Raw genomic sequence first — 22,141 nt, 5'->3', positions numbered from 1 at the left:
TATTTAGGTGTTAGAAACGCGATAAAAACCGGAAAATGCCCGTTGGCGAGGTGCTAACTCGTGTCCCTACAAGAACTGGCCCCTGTTTAAATACTATACATGTGTAATAACACCCGAAAATTCCACATGCCAGCCCATTGATGAGGAACAAATTCACGAACTCGTGTTCTGGGTTTGCTCTTCATCGACGCATTTCGCCATTGGTAGGCACGAATATAGTAAATTTAATTAAAGAATACTATAACATAAAAGTAAATAACGTATAATGTAATTATTAAAAATTATAAATTTAATATCTAATTATATAGTTCTGTCTTGTTTAGTTATTAATTTAATTATTTTTGTGCTCTTTCATCCATTTTTAAGTCAAGATGTGCGGATATTTAATTTGGTTTTGTAATGTAGGACAAAAGTTTATATAAACCTATATATATATTTATTATTTTAAATAAAAAAAGTAATTTTCAAAGTTTAAACCTAATTAAAATGATAATGAGATAAATAAAAAATTGTTTAGACTTTTATTTAATTATGACTTTAAAGTATTTTATGAGAAACTTTTTGTTTTTTGTGCGTTATGATGCTAATGTAATTATTATCAATTCTTTTTTTAATTGTGTTTTAATTATAGAATTTTAATAAATTATTTTCAATGTTTTTTACTGAATATTTTAAAAATAATTTATATATTTAAAGTATTTAGCCGCAAAATATGCAATATTTGACGTAGGCTAATTATAAATGCCAGAAAGTAAAGGTGTTTACTAGATTAGAATTCATTAATTCTAATCGAGTATCTTATTGTTCGTTCTCGACTTGTTAATTAGAATTAAGGAATTAGTAATGTTGTTGTTAATTAAAAATATTCTTGTGTTGTTGCTGTGTTATCGCTGTTCATATCGTTATTTTTATCGTTGTTAGCAACAACAACAACAACACTTAAAGCTATTGTTGCCGTTTGATTAAAAATATTATTGTCGTTGCTGTTCTCATTAATTAAGAATAAATTTGTATTGTTAAATACATCGTTGTTGCTGCCACTACTGTTACATTGTTGTTGTTATTGTCATTAATTAAAAATAAAGTCTGGCAATCATAATGACTTTATTATTACATTCTTAATTAGAATGAAAGAATGAAAGAAAAACTTTTGATGATTTAAATTTTATTTCTTGCTGATAGAAAAAGTGAAGTATTTTTTAGATTTTTTAGAGTAAAATAAATGCATTTGACTTGTTTTTTTTTCGGTCGAAAAAAAAAAGAAAAAGAAAACATACGTCATTCACTGCTACAAAAATAAATAAATAAGAATCTAAATGTGTTATTTTCATTCCAATGATTAAATTTAATTAAATAATAAAAGTACAGAACGAAATTTATTTAAACATAATAAATGATAAAGGGAATTCTGTTTCTTAAAACACAAGATATGCAATGGAAGAATTTTCAAGAAATGTTTTTGAAAGGCCTGGTAAATATAAGTCTTGGGCTAAGGCCTTACCGGTCCCCCTTGTGATAAGGTCCTTTACTCTATAAAATCTCCGAAATAATCTGATTCGAAACCGAAATATTTAAAATCTTTATAGTATTACAGACTAATTCTATTACTTACAAAGTGTGTGGTTCCGCAATTGGCTTATACAATCTCAACATATGACGTCACGCCTTGCTTAAAGGCCTATATCACGCAGTTTCCTAAAGAGAGTGGCCACCCACACTTAAATCTCTAAACAGCCTATATTTTTGTAACCAATGGTTAGTTGAAATCCCTGTTTCTTGGGTCTACTCTCTGTTCTTGGTCCCCTCGCTGTCTGTCTTTTCTTTTTCTCCTTTTACGGGGAATTCTGAAACTTGGAAAAGAGCCTTTTCTCCACCAATCAAAACTCGTGTCTTAATTCCTACTAATGTCACGTGTCATGTCTTGCAGCAGTATCGTTCGTTCTTGTGGGAGATGTTTATGGTAGAGTTCCTTTTAGAGTTTTCATGTAAACAATAGAATTAAAATAAAATCGAATTATATAGTATTTAGCACCCGAAGTCACTTTAACTGTTTTTGCCTTACGGATACTTTACAGGACCGTCTCTCCGCATTTCTTCACTGGTAAGATAGGCCCACACTGAGCGCAGCCAAGTAGTAAGAAATGTGCCTAATGTATATATATATATATATATAGGTGGTTTGATCCCAAGATTCCAGTTCCCACCACGTATATTTGGTCCTATTCCTTACTACTATAAAAATCCTTTTAAATTTTTTTAAAATTCATGGCCGTTTTAAACACTTTTGAGGCCCCAGCCAAATTTATTCAGACGATTTTTATACAGATAAAGAACAAAAACATTAGTAGTGTGAGCAGTGAGATGAGGCTTGAGAAGGCTGTCTCTGAACATGGTCGAATGTGAAGTTCTGACTCGAATTTGAATTAGGATTCTATAATCCTCACAGAAAGTTTTATGCTAAATAAAACTTTTATACAATTTACTTATAAAATTAAATAGTTTAATTAATTAATTAAACAAAAATGTTTATAAAATACGAATTTTGAGCATAAGACAATTGATTATTAGGAGGTTTCTTAAAGTAAAATAGTTGTTATGCAGTTCCACTTTAAGAGCAGTTATAATGTTGTTCTTCTTTAATAGCAGTTTTATGCAGCACCACTTTTAGAGCAGTTATAATGCTATTCAACTTTAAGAGCAGTTATGCAGCTCAACTTTAAGAACATTTCTTATGAGGTTCACTTTAAAAGCAGTTATTATAATTTAAGAAACTTTCTGATAATGTTTAAAACTAATAAATTCAGAATAAAAGATCTTAAATCATGACAATTTAAAGACTTATATAAAAATCCGAAAGCATTAACAATAAAAAGGAAAAATTCTCATCCAGCATCCTCTTACCAAGTTTCATACAACTTTAAAATTCTATCATGAAAGTAGCTCTGGAATAGATCCTATTAAAATGTTTAATAGTTAAATTTATTTCATAGGGAAAATTTGACATCGTTTAAGACATTAATCTCTAAACTTTACAATAAAGTCTTTAATATCCAGATGATAAAGAAGAAGAAGAAAATCTCTTGTTCGGATACTTCTTCTAACTTATACATCTTTAAAATTGCACTTTAAAAGTATTCGCGAATAAAATCAAACTAAAATATTTCAATTTTTAAACAATTTTTTAAGATTTTACAATAGAAAAAAAATAGAAAAACTCATTGGAAAAAAATCTATTTAAAAATCACCGGATGCTAAAAGTAGATAAGTGGTTAAAAATAATCCTCAAAGAAAAAGTAATAAAAATAAAACGAAATCCCTTAACAATGAAAGAATTTCTATATATTCAGTAAGGGAATTGAATTTTTTTAACTCGAGCTTTCACCTATTTTAACTGGGAAAAAAGGTATTAAAAATTGTTTGCTTCTTCTCATCGAGTCAAGTAAATTGGAATTCCTTCTCTTAAACGAATTTCCTTTTCTATTTTTTTTTTTTTTTTTTTTTTTTTTTTTTTTGCTCTTACTCACTTTAAAAACTTATATTCTACGAAGAAAATGTGATTTTTCTGCTTACTTAACCTTTATTCCGACACATTTATAAACATTTTCGAATTATTTTCTAGAAGAATGTGGAGCTAAGCGCATTTTCTTACACCTGACTTACTGTTATTATCCGTTTTCCGAATGTGTTTAATGCGAGAAAATTGATGTTACCTGCCGTAATTTGGTTATATTTGGACTTTAAAGGCATAGTTTGACGGGGACAAAATAAAAAACGCCTTGGCTAATTAGATGTTACGTACGATGTTCGTATAAGAGAGATGTTCGGATGTTTTAATTCCGAAAGGTGTATGAGTGCTGTTTGAGTATTTCTAATTATGAAAGGACATTTGAACGTTATTTGAAGGTTTGTGATTAAAAAAACAAGGGGTTCAAATGTTCTAACTCTAATGGAAGAAATTCAAGCGTTATTTGAGGGTTTCTAATTCTGAAAGAAGACATTCGAATACTACTTGAGATTTACTAATGCTACAAATAACGAATATGAGATATGAAACGAATGCTATTTAGTATAGACCTGGAAAAGGTAAGTAAGCGGACCTTTCTTAACTTTTGAAAGGCCCTGAATAAGCCCTTTTGAATAAAGCATGAAGGCTTCCATTATTATTTCACGAACAATTATAGGTGAGGATAGCTCTTCCTATTTCTCATCCGGAAAACTAACCCCATCGATGGTCAAATCGATTTTATAATGGACAAAATTCTTGAAAATAGTTGTATACTGATACGTGGAATTAATAAAATCTTAATTAATAATTTAGGAATCTTCAAAAGATTTTCACTACAGTGGCCCAGTGAATGAAACCACTGACCACTGGGAGTTTGGTCATGGGTTCGTACCTAGCCGAAGGGCTGCTCACGTGGAGTTTCTGGGTTTCCTTCACGTGTCTAAATTTTATTGGGCTGCAATTTGAAAAAAAAAATTTGTAGATTTATAAATTCCCACTGTCGCCCGTACGGCTGTCCGTTTATCCGTTCTATGCAAGACAAGACAGAATTCGATTAAAAAATTCTTTATCAAATTCTATGAAAGATGGGCGTTTGTGAAAAAATTCCATGTAAGAATTCTATGGAATAATTCATGTTTCTAAAGTCGAAAGATTCATCAGTGATGAATCATCACTGAAGTTGAAAAAATGTTCTGTTTAGTTTTTAGATTATTCATTATGAATGAAAGTTGAATTTTGAACATGCTTTGAAAGATTTATTACTCGAAAACACTTTCACTTGGTCGTCAATATTCACATTAATCTGCACAGATTCCAATTGGAGTTACATTAAATCGAAAGGGATTATTTCAGTTGTTTCTATCTTAATTACAAGTTTGGCATTCATCTGGAATTTCGTATATTTACACCAGATAATAGAATTCCCTTAATGATAAATATCCCAGCGATTAAATCCATAATATTAGAATCGAAAGCGCAGAAATGACAATTTATCATAGAAATTTCCAAGTAAATATGTGTCTTATAACCTTTATGCCGGTGCGAAAACGCTTCCGCATTGAAGAAGGAAGAAAATAAAAATTAATTCTAGTATAGTTCTCAAATTTACCACTAGATGGCGGGTTAAGCAATTTTTTAAAATTTCATTTCCGGTATGTCCAAGACGTCACTTTTGAAGTGTTTTCGAGAGCTTCGCCCTCACCACCAGACAGCTCATTTTGTGTGCCTGGCCGAACCCGTAATGGGCTTGCTAAAGAAAAAGGCCCTCTTAATGTTCAAAAGGCGGAAAAAGGGCCTATTTTAAGTAAACCCGTTTTTTTAACAAGGGATTTAAAAAAAGTGTTTTCAAAAGAGTGTTACGTAAATGCAACGATTTTAAAAGTAATGAGGAGATTATCTTTGGAAAAGTGATTAATATGCTAATTATTCTTAAGCCGAAAATTAAATGAAAGTTTGTTTAGTAAGCGTATATTTTCCATTTCCTTCCCCCATTTCTAATCCGATTAGTTGATGAAATGTTGAAGGGAAAACTAAAAAATTACAAGAAAATTGGAGAAGTTAAGGATATGTGCGAATTAGAAAAACACGGACCCTTTACTAGAGATACCGACAAAATGACATACGGCCACATTAATCAAAAAAATAAAAAAAGTAATTATAAAAAATGAAATTAAATTGATGACGTTGATTTTAATTATTGTTTATTATTCCAAATGTAAACTGTTTGAAAAGTTTTGGTAAACAAGTTGAAAAACTGTTTGAAAAGTTTTGGTAAATATTAGATATTCATTATGCGTGAATTTTAACGAATGCTAATTATCGCAACATTTAAATAGTGTTTGAATGAAGATGAGTGATATTTATAGTTTATAATCACGCTAATTAATTATGAAATTTATTTTTCTGATTTCCTTATAATCAATGATCGTTAATTGTTTGCATAATTTCTATCTGCAAATTTGTGTTTGTAAACCCCGTTGTATTAGAAAAAGTTTGATTGTGATCTCATTTAGAATTACTGTACAGATTTATTTTGATATTAGGGTTGCATCTTTTGAGAAAATCTAGCCCCCTTTTTAACTTAAACTCAATAAAATTAAAGTTCTTTATGTGAGTGAGAAATTTCGTTTCGTTCATTTGCATTGAGATAATTAAGGTATATTGCCATGAGTGGTAACATTGAGGCCTTTACACATTAACGTAATAAGTTTGAAAGGTATAGAACTGGTCTGAATCCATTTTTTTTTTTTTTTTATCTCTTAAATTTATCGTAGCTACTACGAAGAGGGAGCATTGTTATCTATTCCTCATTCATGCTAGACCTCACCAGTGGCTGAGTGGATAAAACCACTGGATACAGTTGGTCACTGGTTCGTGCCTCACCAATGGACTGGCTGCGTGTTTTCTGGGTTTTCCTCACTTGTCGAATGCCTAAATAGGGAGTCAGTGCTTCACAGAAAGTTCTTGCAGATCGCTTTTGTGCTGCATTGCATTATCCCATCAAACCAAATAAAACCCAACTTCGTCTCGCTGGTTTATCTCATTCAGGGTCAGACCCGAAAAAATTTTTAAAAAAAGAAACTCTAAAAAGAAACTCTAATAAATTTTGGTCGTCTGTTTATTCTAAAATGTGTCTTGCATTAATTAATCAATCAATTACTCAAGTACTCTAAATTGACAGCTGGATGGCCAAGACTATCAAGGCTTGCCACTCTGAAGGACAAGGAATCAAAAATCCGGCGAAATACTTTCCAGCAATTTTTCATGGACGGTTTGTTCTGGATATGGGCCGATGGGATATGGGCCCCATTTAAAAATGGAAAAGATGGATTGGATGTGAAATTAATGGAATAAGGCAACGCAACATGTAGGCAATCTGCAAGGAGGCGTGCTCCCGGGAGGACTTGTTATGAGAACTGGCTCCTACTTAAGCGTTAGACAGGTGAAGAATACCCGGTAAATTCTAAGTGGCTTGCTTGTTGGTGAGGCGCGAACCCATGACGAACTGTGTTCAGTAGTTTTATCCATTAAACCATTGATGAGCACGCAAGAAAAAATGATTCTTTCAGTGCTCATAGCGCAGAAAGAGCCATAAACGAGGAAAAAATATACTTTTAATTCATCGATGTTGTTACAGTACTCCAATTCGCGATGGTGTCACGGCACAGCAATGTTACACTGTCGAGTTCTTTTATTAAAATTCTTTAAAATTATATTAACATTTTTGTTTAGAAAATTTTATTTAAATTTTAAAAATTTAATATAACGATATTATATGTTTTTTTTAAAAAGAAACTCTAATAAAATAAAGTATAAATGGAGCAATTTATTGTTTCGCCAGCATTTATGTCGTATTTAAACTTTTATTTTAATAAAATGTAATGTCATAAAAAAAAGAATAAAATTTTCGGACTGATTTAAGCGATCGAAATAAATTATTCTACTAAATTTTAGATTTAAGGAAAAGGAAAAATGTTATTTCAAATGGATATCTGCAATCATTTTCTTTCAGGATTTTCTTTATGCGTTTTTATTTTTCTTTGTTGCAATATTTTTATATAATAGATCTCACGAGAATGTAACTAAAGATAAAGAAAAAGAAGTTCGATTAATTTTATTATATATATATATATTATTTCTTTCCTTTATTATTTGGAGTGGCCTAAAAGTCAATTTACCGTGTTTTTTGCAAGCAACTCAGCGATACGAAGAAGTGCGTTAAAAGGTTCTCGCCAAGATTTTCAATCCCTGGTCCTTCACAGTATTTGGCACCCCTTTTGGTAGATCGCACAGGTGTCGTGTCATCAATATCGAACCTTCCCAAGAATTCTTCATGGACGGTTTATTTCGAATATGTCGGGCCAGACCCGCCAGACCCCTTCATCCGGTTGTCCTCATTGTGGACCTGGACGAACCCACGATGAATATGGAAAAAAAAAAATCCAGCAACGTGTTGCTTAACTTTCCCAGTAACATTTAAAACTGTGTGGCGCCACCTGTTATGATATATTACTAAAAAGCTTTTTATATAATTAATTATTGAAAAATGGCAAAAGTTTTGAGGGTAGTTGTGAATTTTATTTAAATAATGTAAATGCTAATTATTGTAAGCTTAACAAGCACGGGAGTTGTTAAGCTTCAAAGTAGGTGAAAAAATTGTACCTCTCACCCATCAACATACAAACGCAGAAATCCCCGGAATTTTGCATTTCTCGATGTTTCGAGGTGCCCTGGGTCCATAAATGTGAAAATGTTGAGGGTCATTTTTTTTGTTATGCTTTCCCTTTGTTATATAGCGTAGCCAAAAATATAAAAATGGATTAGATGTAAGATTGACGGAATAAAGCAGCGCAAAGTCGTGGGAGATCTTCAAAGAGGAGTCTCTCCCGGTACCGGGAGACACCCCTCTTTAAAGATTGAAAACTTTTATGTATGGAAAATTGCCCTTATTTATACACGTGAAAAACCACGTGGTCAGCTTATTGACCAGGCACGAACCTGTGAGTGATTACCAGTGTTAAGCGATTTTACCACTCGTCCACTGACTGTCTCAGAGTTGTAATTTGTGTATTTACGCAAATTTTGCAAAATTCGTAAGTAATGAAGCCCTTTGAATAATTATCTTATTGAAAGGGCCGTTTAAAGACTAAATTGCTAACTTTTGGGCCACCCTGTAAAAATGAAGATAAAAAAGACTTTCGGGACATGCTGCGTATAAATGAAAACATAACTCGATAATTGATTAGAAAATAAATTATTTATTAAAAAAATAATTAATTAAGTGTCGAATATAATTTCATAAGCTGAAAGCATTAAAATTATTTCGTTGAAGAAGAATTATAATTGTAAATTATGTTTAAGGATTATGTAACGTTGGAAAAAATGAATGCGTGACACTTATTTTTCTGTCAAATAATTTGTATTCTTGTCTCACTTTTTTCATTTTTATTTTATAAATTTATAAAGATAAATCCAACTAATGAAATTTTTTTCTGTTGTTTCTTATTAGGTTTACAGTAATTTAATTTCAGTGTTTCGAGTAATAAAATTCTTCACTTGTTTGTTGGGTGTTGTTACTTTAGAATTTATTAACTTTATTTTGTTATTTTATAAACGGTTACATTTAAAATTCATCCGAATTTTATACGCGAATCTTTATTTCAAATATTGAATAAAAGTGAAATTCTTGATCCTGTATAATTTATTATTATTTTATTTATTTCATCCACTTTCATCCAGTTCTATAAATTATTTTCGGCATTTTAATTCGCTTCGTAATAGAATCTATGAAAATACCGTAATCACTACTGTGGAACTTTTGGCGCTGCAAGAAACAATATTTTGTCCGCATAAGATATTCATGCAAGACGTTAGCAGGGATACTGCTCTATGAGGTTTTCATTCTGAAGATTTAAAACCTGTAATTGGTCCCAGTAGCAGGGCCGGATTTACATAGGGACATTTGGGGCCGGTGCCCAGGGCCCCACGAAATAGAAGCCCCCACAAAACTATGTTTAAACATAACTTTTTTTCCTATTACTGCGACAGCCTAGTGTGACCTAATCATGAGGGCCACAGGCAAAGAAAACCAAACCCGGGAAAAAACCTATGAAACTTCGGAAAATTTCGGGAAAAAATTTTACATAGGTATTTTTCAATTAAATTAAAATAATTAGTTTTACACAGTAAAATATATGTATGTTTACAATAACCTTATTTTTAAATGAAATTTACAACTTCCTAGTTGAAATCTTGTTGAAAGTACAGTATTTTGTGTAAATTTTCTAAATCATCAAATTTGCCTGCTCTTAAAGGGGGGCCCCACCGAATTTGTACCCAGAGCCTATATCTGATTGGTAAATCCGGCCCTGCCCAGTAGGCCTATATCTATAGGGGCAAAAACAGCAAATTGCCTTGGGCCACAATGAAGTAAGGACCATATAAAATGTTTTTTTTTTCCAGTTTACTCCCTTTATTTAAAAAAAAATAATTTAATTTGCTGTAGGACCTCCAATAAGTTATGTATTTTGCTCTAAGGACTCGTTATCTTCGGATATGCCCTGAGTGGTCCACTGTAAGACTATAATGCTTCTAAATGCTTCCCAAGGCTTCTTGCATGTCCTCATACGCAACCAAAATCACACAATTTATGGTCTAAAACACCAAAAGTGCCATAGGGTTGAATTTTGGTACTATTTTTTCTTATACAGAAATGTCTTCCGCATATCCTGAAATATCATCATACGAAATTCGGTTGAATTTAGAGTGCTAAATCTCTTTCTAGACGGAGTCGAATAGATACTCTAATTATTATAACCCAATATCTTAATCCCCTATGATTTAATGTATAGTAATTCGTCGAAATTACTATTTTTTAAATTTAAAATTTCAGTTTAATGGAGAATTGTACGAGATAAAACATACATTGTAGGACTTTTTCATTATTAAATATTTTGGTGTATTTTTTGGAGTTTACTTGCTAACAGTACTGATGTTTACACAATAAAATTATACAGTCTAAATGAATCGTTCTTTTTATTACTAGATTAATAAAAAAATTATTATTACTAAAAAATCCAGTCTCCAATAGGAGCTAAATAAATTAAATTATATTCATTTAACCGTTTTGGAGACTTATACATCGATAAAATTAAAAGAAAAAACAAAGAAAAAAAAAGACCTGTTGATAGACTGTCCTTAGCGATTTATATCAGATATAAAACGTATAAGACTTCAACGGACGTTTATTTAAAATGCGCCTCGATGATTGGTTAAAAACAAAAGAACATGCCTATTTCAATTTTTCCAGCAAATCATCGTTCAAATCAAATTTCACGCTGTATATCTTACATATGTAACAGAAGACCACCTATTGTCATAGTGAATATATATATTTTTCATTTCATTAAAATTATTTTTATATGATTTATTTTTGAGTTTTTCATTTTCTTTGGTTCACCTTTAACTATTTTCAGAACGTTGAAATGACGTCTTTTAGAAAAACAGCTTGAAAATTTATACCTTCCAGTTTCATCCACTGTGTTAGAAAAGATGAATCTTGCAAGCTGAAGGCAATGATCTAGCTTTATCTTTTAACTGTCTTTTAATAAAGTATAATGAAGATGAGAGGAAAACGTAAAGCAAAGCTAAGAAGTGATGAAAGAAAGAAATTAAGCTGGAAAATTAGAAGTGATGAATCAAACAGAAATATTGAAATTGGGAAGCTGAAAGAAATGGTGAAGCAGATAACTAACGGAACTGGGAAGTCAGAGGAAAATTAAGGAATGAAGCTGGGAAGTTGAAAGATGAAATAAGACAAAGAAATAATGGAACTGGAACACTGAAAAAAATGATGAAGCAAAGTAATAAAGCTGGAAAATTAAAAACAATGATAGAGCTGGAACACTAAAAATGTAATGAAGCAATGTAATGAAGCTGAGAAGTTGAAGGAAGTGATGAAACGAAGAAATAATGAAGCTTAAAAAAGCTGAAAAGGGAAATTACAAGAAATGAAATCCAGCTTCATATTTTCTTTTCTTTAGCATCTTTCTCTTCAAATTACATGTTTGCAAGTACTATTCAAACTCATTTTTCTTTGCGTAATAGGCAGTTTTCGAGCTTCCTTTGCAGAAACCTCTTTTTAAAATGGTTTATAATTAAAATTAAAACTCTCATTTTATTCTCAAAATAGTACAAAGACAATTGGTAAAAATCTCTTACAATCTTTAAGTGTCCATAAATATCCAGCTTCTCATTAATTCCAACTATTAAATCTTTCCGTTCTTTTAATCAAGTTTGTTATAAATTACAGGAGACAAACGGCATTTCAGGAATGTGTTTAATAAATCTGCTGTTAATAATCTTAAATGAATGTCAGGCAATCGAGATGGTGTCTTTACCAAACGAATTACTCTCCAGCAAAACTCTTTCTGTAACCGGGAATGTTAGCTTTAACAGAGTACAAGTAGTTATAATAAAAATTTGATTAAATTAAATACAAACTCATCACCCTTTAAAGGTAGAAAATTAAAATCTGCAATCGATACGCATCTAATTTGCATATTAAATTAATGCTAAAGATGGTGAAATGGTTCGTTTTTACGTGCATAAAATGGCACATAAATTATTTAAAATTTTAATTAAATTTTTTGTGTGATTTTCCTGTGTTTTCCTTGCTGTAAACGATCTCCTACTTTTTTTTGTCTGTAGAAAATTAATATCTTACTATTTTGCTAGTCAACGACACTTCTTAATGAAGTTGGAGGATATTTTAGAGTATTTAACTGATAGTTAAAAACATGTGTACTTTAGAATAATATATAAGGTTCTTAAGGAGATTATCTTCTTTTTTCCAATCTCGAGAGCTTCTTCAGCATCTTTTTTATACAAGAAACGTGTCTTAGAATAGATGGAAGGCAGCATTAATTTAATAATAAGAATTTTTATACAAGAATCTGAGTTTCTAAACACTTGAAACCGCTTCCTTAACGATACATTTTAATCAAATTTAATATTAATATTATCGTAATTACTGTTTAATAAACTGCCATTCCAGATAGAAATGAAAATAAATGTATAATTTAGATAATTTAATTGTTTATATCTCTTATAAATTATTTCGAAATTATTATTTGTGATCATATATTATCGCTACAGCTGCGGTTTATAAGCATATTATTGCTATCGTAATCGCTCTGTTTGTACGGAGTAAATCGCAGATAAATATGGTAATATTATGGAAGTAATGGGAGTAAAATTAAGTAAAATGAAAATTTCGTGCACTGAATATATTAAAATATAGAATTTTATTGTTTTTATCTCCTGGACTGATCTTATTTTACATATTTTATACGCTTTTACAGAAGATTGCAACGATCTGTTTACGAGAAGTTTTGTCCATTATATATATATATTCAAGATTTTTGTATTTTACGGCCACAACTTCACTCTTGAAGAAATACATAATTTCAGCCCCTCCCTGAGATTACACGGCCCTGGATTAGATTGAATTGATGGAATAAGACACAGCAATCTGTTTACTTTCTGTGGGAAATTGCAGCAATATCCACGTGCAGAAAACCCGAAAAACTTTACGTGGCCAGCCCATTGTTCAGGCACAAACACATCACCAAAAACCAGTTTTGAGTGGTGTTAACATGCCTCCTGAGATCAAGGGTCTACTGTAAAGTGAAATACTACTAAATTTGGGGCCGTTAATGCAATTTCTTTACAGACGAATCCCTTATAATTATTCTGAAAATCGTAACAAAATTTACAGGATAATTCGAAGGAACTAACGTTCAAGTTATATGGAGGTTTCAGAGCCATATACCAATTTGTACAGAATGGATAGTAGTTCGAATACACCTCGTAAGAAAATTAACTTATTTAGAATTACTGTTTCTAAATTTAACTTAATTTTCTATTACTTAATCTCGGGATATCGCGGTTTCTTTCAAGCTTAATCCTTAATCACGATTTGTAACTAGCCGCTATCAATGCGACCTTTGTAAGTTTATTGCGTTATTGTAACTAATAAGCCAACACTTCGGGAATTTCAGCTGGAAGAAATAAAGAAACAATCTCTCTCCTTCCGGCAATGAAAATGTATAAATAAGTGAATTATCAAATTATACGAGAAAACAAATGACTACACTAAATTGCGTTATATTAAGTAGCTTACAGGGAAAAATTCCCTATCATGTAGTTTACAAAGAAAAGTTCTAGAGCATGTAGTTTACAGGAAAAAAGCCGATTATGTGAGATTATGTTAATTTACAAGTAATTCAAAATTTTAAACGAATTTGCATTCTCGTGTTGATTATTTAAATATAACCAGTAAATCAAACACGTTTAATATGACCATTAACAGTTAAGTTAACCAACTAAACAATGGACCAAGAAATATTACTCTGAAAGCTTCAAAAAGCAAATATTAGATTTATTATTAAAATGGCCTAGTCAGAGGAATAGTGCAAAAACCCTTAATTGTGCTCAAAACACAATTTCAGGCTTATGGAAAAAATACAAAGCAAAAACCTGTGTTGCTAGTCTACCAAGTCCACTTTCCACTTCTTGGTAAGCAAGCGACTACAAGACATGATCGGAGATAACGACAAATAGTCAACAGTGTGAATAGAGGAACATCGAAAAACATTTAGCTGTACAACAAGGAATCGACTCAGCAGCATAAGCTATAAGATAAAAACAAGACGTACACAGATAAAAGCACGATTTCAGTAATTTAAGGCATATAAAAATTGAGCAGTGGAGTCTGGGCAAGTGTCGTATTTAGTTACGAATCGTGTGTGTCCATGGACAAGCGACAACAGCTGTTTTATACTGAGACTACCTGGAGAAAAATTCCTTCAAGCATTCGTGAAAATAAAATACTTTTTTCAATCTGCAACGATATGGAGATGTTTGAATGCCAGAAGGATTGGACTAAGAGGCATTATTAAAGCAACTGTAAATTCTGAATGTTATATAGAAATTTTGGAACACTTTATTTCCAAACACTGACGATTGGTTTGAAGATTACAATACTGCAAGTCATTGCAGCAACTCTGTTAAATAGTTTCGCTCTCAGGATGGCATCAGTCTTTCCACAGCCAACAAACAGTCCCGATGTCAATCCAATTGAGAATGTGTGACTGAAACTAAAATAGCAGAAAAAAGTAAAACAAAACAACCAAACAACCAACAAAGAAGAATATCGTTTCAAGCTATTTATGATAACTGGACATACATGTAAACTTATGCAAATACTGTATTTCGTAGACACGATACCTCAAGGAATTAAAGCAGTGATTCAAGCTAGAAGCGAGACAATGAAATATTAAATTCACTGATAAGTTTTTGCTTTTATCAAGAGTTGTATAACAGTTGCTCTTCCTCTTCAATAAACAGTAATAAATTTAAAAACACGAGGCCATAAGCTGCAAGGCCCTAAATTGTAGATTGTTTAGTTTGTGTTACGGCCCTTGTTGATGCTCTTCTAAGCTGATATACTCTCTAACAAATGATGCTTTGTCCTACTGATGTTCTATTAGCTTATGCTCTGTTCTGCTGAATATTCTATTAGCTGATGCTCTTCAGCCAAAACTACAAAATATAAATTTGATTTTTAAATGACTAATCCCTTCTAAATTACAATTGAAAAAGTAAATTTGAGATTATCATCAGCAACAATCTCTACGTAGAGTATTCCTGATTTACTTACTCTTTCTACAAAAGAAATTGTTTATAAATTGAATGTGCTGTTCTCTACCTGTATAATTACATATTGACCTATATAACTATATATTGTATAAATATACAATATGTAGTTATAGTTTGTAACTAATACCAATGTGAACCGCATTGTTAGAATATATTAACATAATTATCTATAGCTATATATCATTACTATTCACCTATAATCACTGTTTTGATTGTTAGATAAACAGTTGTTTACGTTATATTACTGTACAAATATTGATTATTACCATTATAAACACCGTATAAAATGGTTTATACCAGCATCTATCCATCGTAACAATGCGGGCGCAAGAATCATTCGTTACGAACGTAAATAAAAATATTATTAGCATAAATTGTTTCTGTTTATTGTTCTAAATAACCGAACGATTTAATTTAGCAATGCTCATTCACAGAGCAAAACGAATATTGTTTTCCTAAGAGTGAGTAAAGTCGATATCGAGTTACCATAGTAACTTCAGATGGGATTTTTATCTCAAATATTTGTCTTTGAATGAACAAACCTTACATTAAAGCTCGAGAATCCTGTGGTTTATTGATTAAATTTATTTGTAAAATAAAAATATTTTCGGAGAATTCTATATAAATTCCATTCGATATAATAGTAATTAAGTCAGATAGACACGGTAGTAAATAGGAGGTTAAGTAAGTTTATGGGTGGGGGTTTAGCGTGTTGCCTGTAAATCCTGTAGCAAAAGAGGATGAATTCCATTTGTTATCTAGACATTCAGAACAGCGTGCAGTCCAAAACCTTGGTAATAACTGAGTGCCTCAACCAAGTTAAGGAATATAAACCCGCTACGTGACTAGAGTGCCCCAAGCATTGAATGGAACGGTATAGAAGCTATCAGGCCCTCTAACAACTTTTTCTAAGAAGGGAAAAACCTGACAGAATCTCGATAATGGACCTTACATGAGAAGCAAAAAAAAATAAATAAAAAATAAAATTCGAATATGTAGAGAGAGAGAGAGAGTCTGTGTGTGTTGCCTCCACATCTTTTTTATCTGAGATGCGGAGGAGCTGAATGAAGATGCTTATACTAGAAAAGCGTTGTAAATTAAAAATTACTTCCGACAGACGTTTATCGTGATGAGAATATTTAAAACGTTTCGTTCTGAATGGAGATTACGTAGGGGGGTCGGTATTTTAATACCTTCTGGGAGAAATTAGTGCCATCTGTTGACACTTCCGAATACTAAATTATCTCTCCTACATCGATTTATCATTTGTTTTTTAAACTTTGACAAATGATAAAATTTCCTAATGGGTTCCGAGGAGGGAAAACGACAGAATTTCTGTTTCCGCTCGTCTCTTACCTTCCTTAAAATCCGCTTAGAAATGCGGATAATGGTCACGTGAGAAATATGTTACTGTTACGGTATTAGCATCGTTACTCCGTTACAATATATCAGTATAATATGATGAATCAAAAGACGTTCCGGTTGTAGGATGGTTGGTGTTAAATCGAAACCTTATCTCTGCACTAAATCTTTAAAGAAACGAGAAATCTAGACTTGTAGTACGAAATAAAATTAATGCTCTTTTCTAAAGGAATTGGAGCTTTAAAACAGCTTTTATCATCTATAAAAATGATAAAAGGAAACGAAGAATTAAGTATACAAGTGTGTTTTAATCAACCTTTACTAATAAATTAAACATTTCTATAAAAATTTGGAATGGTTGTAATTATCATCACTTAGTAATCTTCAACGTGGAGGAAGATTAATTGTAATTAAATAGGAAAATAAGGAACGAGCATCTCCACTCTTGGTTTGTGTAATTACATGTATGTGTATGCAGAAAAACAATGAATAAGAAACAAAGAAACGTACGAATACATTCTTTATGAGACAACTTGTAATTATCATCACATTATAATATCTCTCCTATAAAAAATAATGACTAAAAATTGAGAGATTTATTGTGACGTCATTTACAATGTCATGTTGCAATTTTTCGTCACAATGCTCTTGATTTTAGTAGCGTCTTGCCCCTGTACAGTACATCATACTTCGCCCGATGACAATCGACTCGTGCCGGTCATCTATCAACTACACAATCCAAAATTTTGAATTGAAATCACGTGATTTTCCGGCTGTTTTTATATAGTAAATCAAGGTCTACTGAATCTAAGCTTTCCATATCTGGTCTCGATTTTCGTTTATCTAGACTCTGTTTTCGAGATTAACGAAGAACAGACAGACATACGACAATGGGAGTGTATAGGTATGCAATTTTCAAATTGCAACCCAAATATAAATGTAAGAAATGAATAAATCTGCTTGTCTCCATTTTTATTCTTTACGTAGGTTATGATGATAACTCTTAACTATCAACATATATCATACAGGATATATGCTGTACAGGAAAATCACGTGTAACTACTGTATAAAGAATGCGTAATTGTCAGCGTAAGGAACACCAAACTTCTCCATTCTTTGTCAAGGGGGTGGCAATGTTTACATATATTTTGGACGGAAATATTAATAGAAAGTGATGCCAGAGATAATTACACAAAAAATATAACTTGGAAAATAATTTTTGATGGCTTATTCCAACGACTGTATTTATTTTCAGTGGAGAGAAACTAGAAAATAAAGTAGAATTTACTTGTATTTCTATTGCAAACGCTTCCGGTTAGTCGAAAATAGCCTGAGAATCAATGGAAACGAGAAAGCAAATAAGTGCTTTAGTCAATGATGGCAATGATGGAGTGTGTAATTACATATGGAAAATAAGGAATCGAGTGCAGAACTAACATCAATAAATTCTCTACAAAAAATTCTATAAATAGAATATATAACGCTCGTAATAGTGTATTTTTATTATTATTATTATTTTTATTATAAATGTAATATTTAAAATTTTTAAAAGTTATAAAAGTAATTTAAACTTTTAATATAAAACTAATTCGTAAAATGTTTGAATTTTTACATAAAATTATTTTTCAGTATATTTTCTGGAACAGGATCCCATTTAGTGATATTTTATAAAACAGGAGCCTGTTTAGTAATATTTTCTAGAACACTAGCCTGTTGAATTATATTTCATAGAACAGGAGCCTGTCTAATGATGTTTTCTGGAAAACATCATTAGACAGGCTCTAAAACCTATCTGAAACCTATCTGAAAATATCTTTTGGAAGAGGAGCCTAATTGAAAGTGTTTTCTGGAACAGGAGAGCATATATGACAATATTTTCTGGAACGGGAATCTGACAAATTTTTCTGGAACAGTAGCCAATCTGAAAATATGTTTATTAGCACAAAGAGCCAATTTGTGCCAGTACAGTTTAGGCGAACAGGCACTTGTATCAGAAAACAATACTTAACTAACATTAATATAATAAAATTATCATATTTATTTATTAATTTATCCCTTTTTAAAATCATTTTAATGAAATTAATTATTCAAATATTTTTAATAATTTAAAAAAATTTTCTAGAATTAACAATTTTCCTGTCAAATGTAGTTATAGATTTGCTTTGCCAGTTTATTTAATGAGATACCGTCAATGGTTTCCCTCAAAACCATTAATTATAGAAACGTTTTCGCGAATTTTATAGGATGTAAGCAGAAATCCATTTAAAATCTTTAAAAATATTATAGATTTTTATCGGTTTCAAGAATTCCGATTACGCTGAAAGTCCCATTAATCTGTTAATGTTTGTAAGAAATGAAGTTGTAACAGAAGCCAAATGTCCCATTCATTTGAAATTTAATTTACTGAAGAAAAGATGATTTTTTGTGTGTAATTACAATACATAAAAAGAAAAGGAAGAATGTTTGCTTATTTTATCAAATCACTGTGGTTAGGCTTTTATTGTAGATCTGTCGATTGGACAATAGAGCTGTGTGTTTGGCTAAGAAAAACATCTTCCTCTTCAATTCGTGGAAGCTTCCCATGGAGATATATAATTAGAAATGGTGATTTTAATATACCAAAGCAAAGAAAAATAAGTCTTTGTTATTATATTTTCATATTTATATTTATATTTTCTGTTTTATTAAGCATTAAATAATCTCATGCTGTTTACCTTCGTTAATGATTGTAGTTTGGTTTGGTTTGGTTTGGTTGGAAGGGATGGGGCAATACCACACATTGGCACTTTTCCAAGAAGGAATGCCTGCCAAGAGGGATTTCTATAATAAACTGGCCCCAATTTTGGTTTTATACACGTGAAGGGAATCCGAAAAACTACCTTGCCAGTCCCGGGCATGAACCCACGACCGGTGTTCAGTGATTCTGTCCACCCGGCCTGTAGTGGGAAGCGTTAATAGGTTTACCACCTGCAGGATCGGGACCGTAAAATGTGGCTATGAGCCCTACAGCTAGAGTCTTGCGAGTCACTCTATCTCCCTTTTGACGTTGCGCAGCGAACAGGTTTACGATGTTTATATTATACTTTTTCTCTTTATTTATTTAAAATTACTTAAATTGATTTTTTTTATAATTAAAATTTTATTACATCGATTTCAATCCGATTTCCTATACTATACAAGTCTGGGCCTCAGGGTAATAGCCATAGCCTTCTGCCTCCTCTCCCTCTTGCCAATCCTACACAAAATATATATACAAACACACATAAACATGAGTTGGCTCCAGTTAACTAATAACTAAATTTCTGTTATGTTTGCTATGCACTAAATTTATTGTCTTATTATTTATTTTAAATTTTAAATTTGAAAGCTGTGATTGGTTAATTATTCCGAATTTAAGAGCCGTGATTGGTTATTCGATATTGAGATATATCGAATTTGAATTTGGTAATGCTGATTGGTTGAAAAATTTAAGATATTTAATTTTTTATTTTCCGATTAAACTCTCTTGTTCAAATACTAAATCCATTATCATGTATGGATTTTTGTAAATCCATTTATGGATTCCACACGCTTTAGGTTATACAGGCGACCTCAATTTTGCTTTTTAAGCGGCTCTCCTACAATAAGCAAAATTGAGGTCGGCTATTGAAATTCATGTAAAACTACAGAAAATAGGATAAAGATTCAGAGAATAAAATGGTTTAGTCATACGGAAACAATGTGGAAATATTCTCCCTAGAAGAACATTCGAAATAAAAGAAGGGAAAAGATGAAGATGTGCAGAAAAATAGAAAAAATTTTGTAGAGTTAGAAGAATGAAGATGATTTACTCAGCAGATTCAATCAAAGGAATTTGATGTTGATGAAGTAATGAAATACTGTATATCATCATAAGTGAGATACGTTAAGAATATTTTTATGGAAATAACCATAAAAATCGCTAGTGACGAACGGATTCGAATCTGGATCCGCATGCCAATCTACTGATGTCTTTCTTATTGTCAACTATTATTTCTTTTGCAACTATGACAGGCGACTGTTTGACGAAAGTCTCCTTCAAGATCAACTACTATTCTCTAGCTTACCTCATCCATTATACTCCTATCATCTGCACAATCTCATCGCGCCATCTTCTCCTTGATCTTCCTATTTCACTCCGTCACCACTCTGTGGACAGAGTGACACCATTGTGTACACTGATCCAACAGGCAAACTTACACGTAAAATCTAATAATCTACGAAAAACCGAGATAAAATCTCTTAGAAAATAATAATTGCACGCGGAAACGCAAAGAGCATGGTAATAGAGGATGGATGAATGGATACAAGAATGTTTTCCAATAGGGAATTTGTTAACTTATCATTACAGGCTTAAAATATTTAAACAATTTTAATTATTAAAATTTAACAGCTTTACAATTTTACGGGATTTCATATATTATATTTTATTCTCCCTGGAATTTCACTTAAATTCGATAATATGCCGGGAACGTGCTTACCCAACTTGGATGAAAAAGAGGGTGATAAAACTCTTTATCGCTTTCTGTTTGCAGACCAGAAACAAGGGAATAACCTAGCATAGCTTTATCCAAAGACCTTTTTTTTTATTATTTCCCCCTCTTATTTTCTGTTTACATTCGATAGAAATTGGAGAGGCGAAGGGGAACTAAAAAATAAATAAATAAAAAAATGATATATGCTTTATAACGTGAGATGGCGCCACTAAAAGTTTAAAATGAAAAATTTATGATTTCCATGTTTTTATATTATTAAAGTTTAACGCTTTTTCCTGTATAAAAAATTTTATATTTTATTTATTTATTTCGGAATTTTTCTTATTTAGTTACTCACGATTGGTGTATTCGATTAAAACATTTAAATTTATTTAGTTTTATTATTTATTTTAAATTTTAAATTTAAAAGCTGTGATTGGTTAATCTTTAAGAATTGAAGCGCTATGATTGGTTAATATTTTCTAATTTAAGAGCCGTGATTGGTTAATCATTTTGAATTTAAGCACTGTAATTGGTTAATCATTTTGAATGGAGGCGCCATGATTGGTTAATCATTCCGAATTTAAGAGCCGTGATTGGTTAACCATTTTAAATGAAAGTGCTGTGATTGGTTAATCATTTTGAATTATAAGAGCTGTGATTGATTAATCATTCCGAATTGAAGCGCGGTGATTGATTAATCTTTTCGAATTTAAGTTAATTATCTTGAATGGAAGCGCTGTGATTGGTTAACCAAGAAAAATTAAAATTTTGTAATGATGTTTGGTTGAGAATTTTAAGATATCTAATTGTTTATTTTCCGGTTGAAAACTTCAAATTTTGATTTCTTTCATTGGTGAATAAAACTAAAATTAATTTTTAAAATATTTCTATTGTTTGCAGGATTTAATCGCTTCGCTTAAAGTTTTCGATTGGTTATTTAAATTCAAAGATTTAATTTTGGCCGTTCTAATTGGCTATTACATTGTAAATAACATATATTTAGATTTTAATTATTTAGAATGTTTAATTTGATTATTCTCATTGATTTATTATTTTA

The 22,141-nt window shown here is 31.2% G+C and overlaps 1 protein-coding gene across 1 annotated transcript in view; it reads right to left on the bottom strand.

Annotated features, from left to right (window-relative positions):
* Nucleotides 1–22,141, bottom strand: part of LOC136981482 (uncharacterized) — a 41,398-nt gene that overhangs the window by 4,694 nt on the left and 14,563 nt on the right. The gene's annotated exons all lie outside the window — the stretch shown is intronic.

Source organism: Centruroides vittatus, unplaced genomic scaffold (assembly GCF_030686945.1).
Source record: "Centruroides vittatus isolate TY-2023 unplaced genomic scaffold, ASM3068694v2 contig_766, whole genome shotgun sequence".
Taxonomy (NCBI): Eukaryota; Metazoa; Arthropoda; class Arachnida; order Scorpiones; family Buthidae; genus Centruroides; species Centruroides vittatus.
This window is presented reverse-complemented; position numbering and strand designations above follow the sequence as displayed.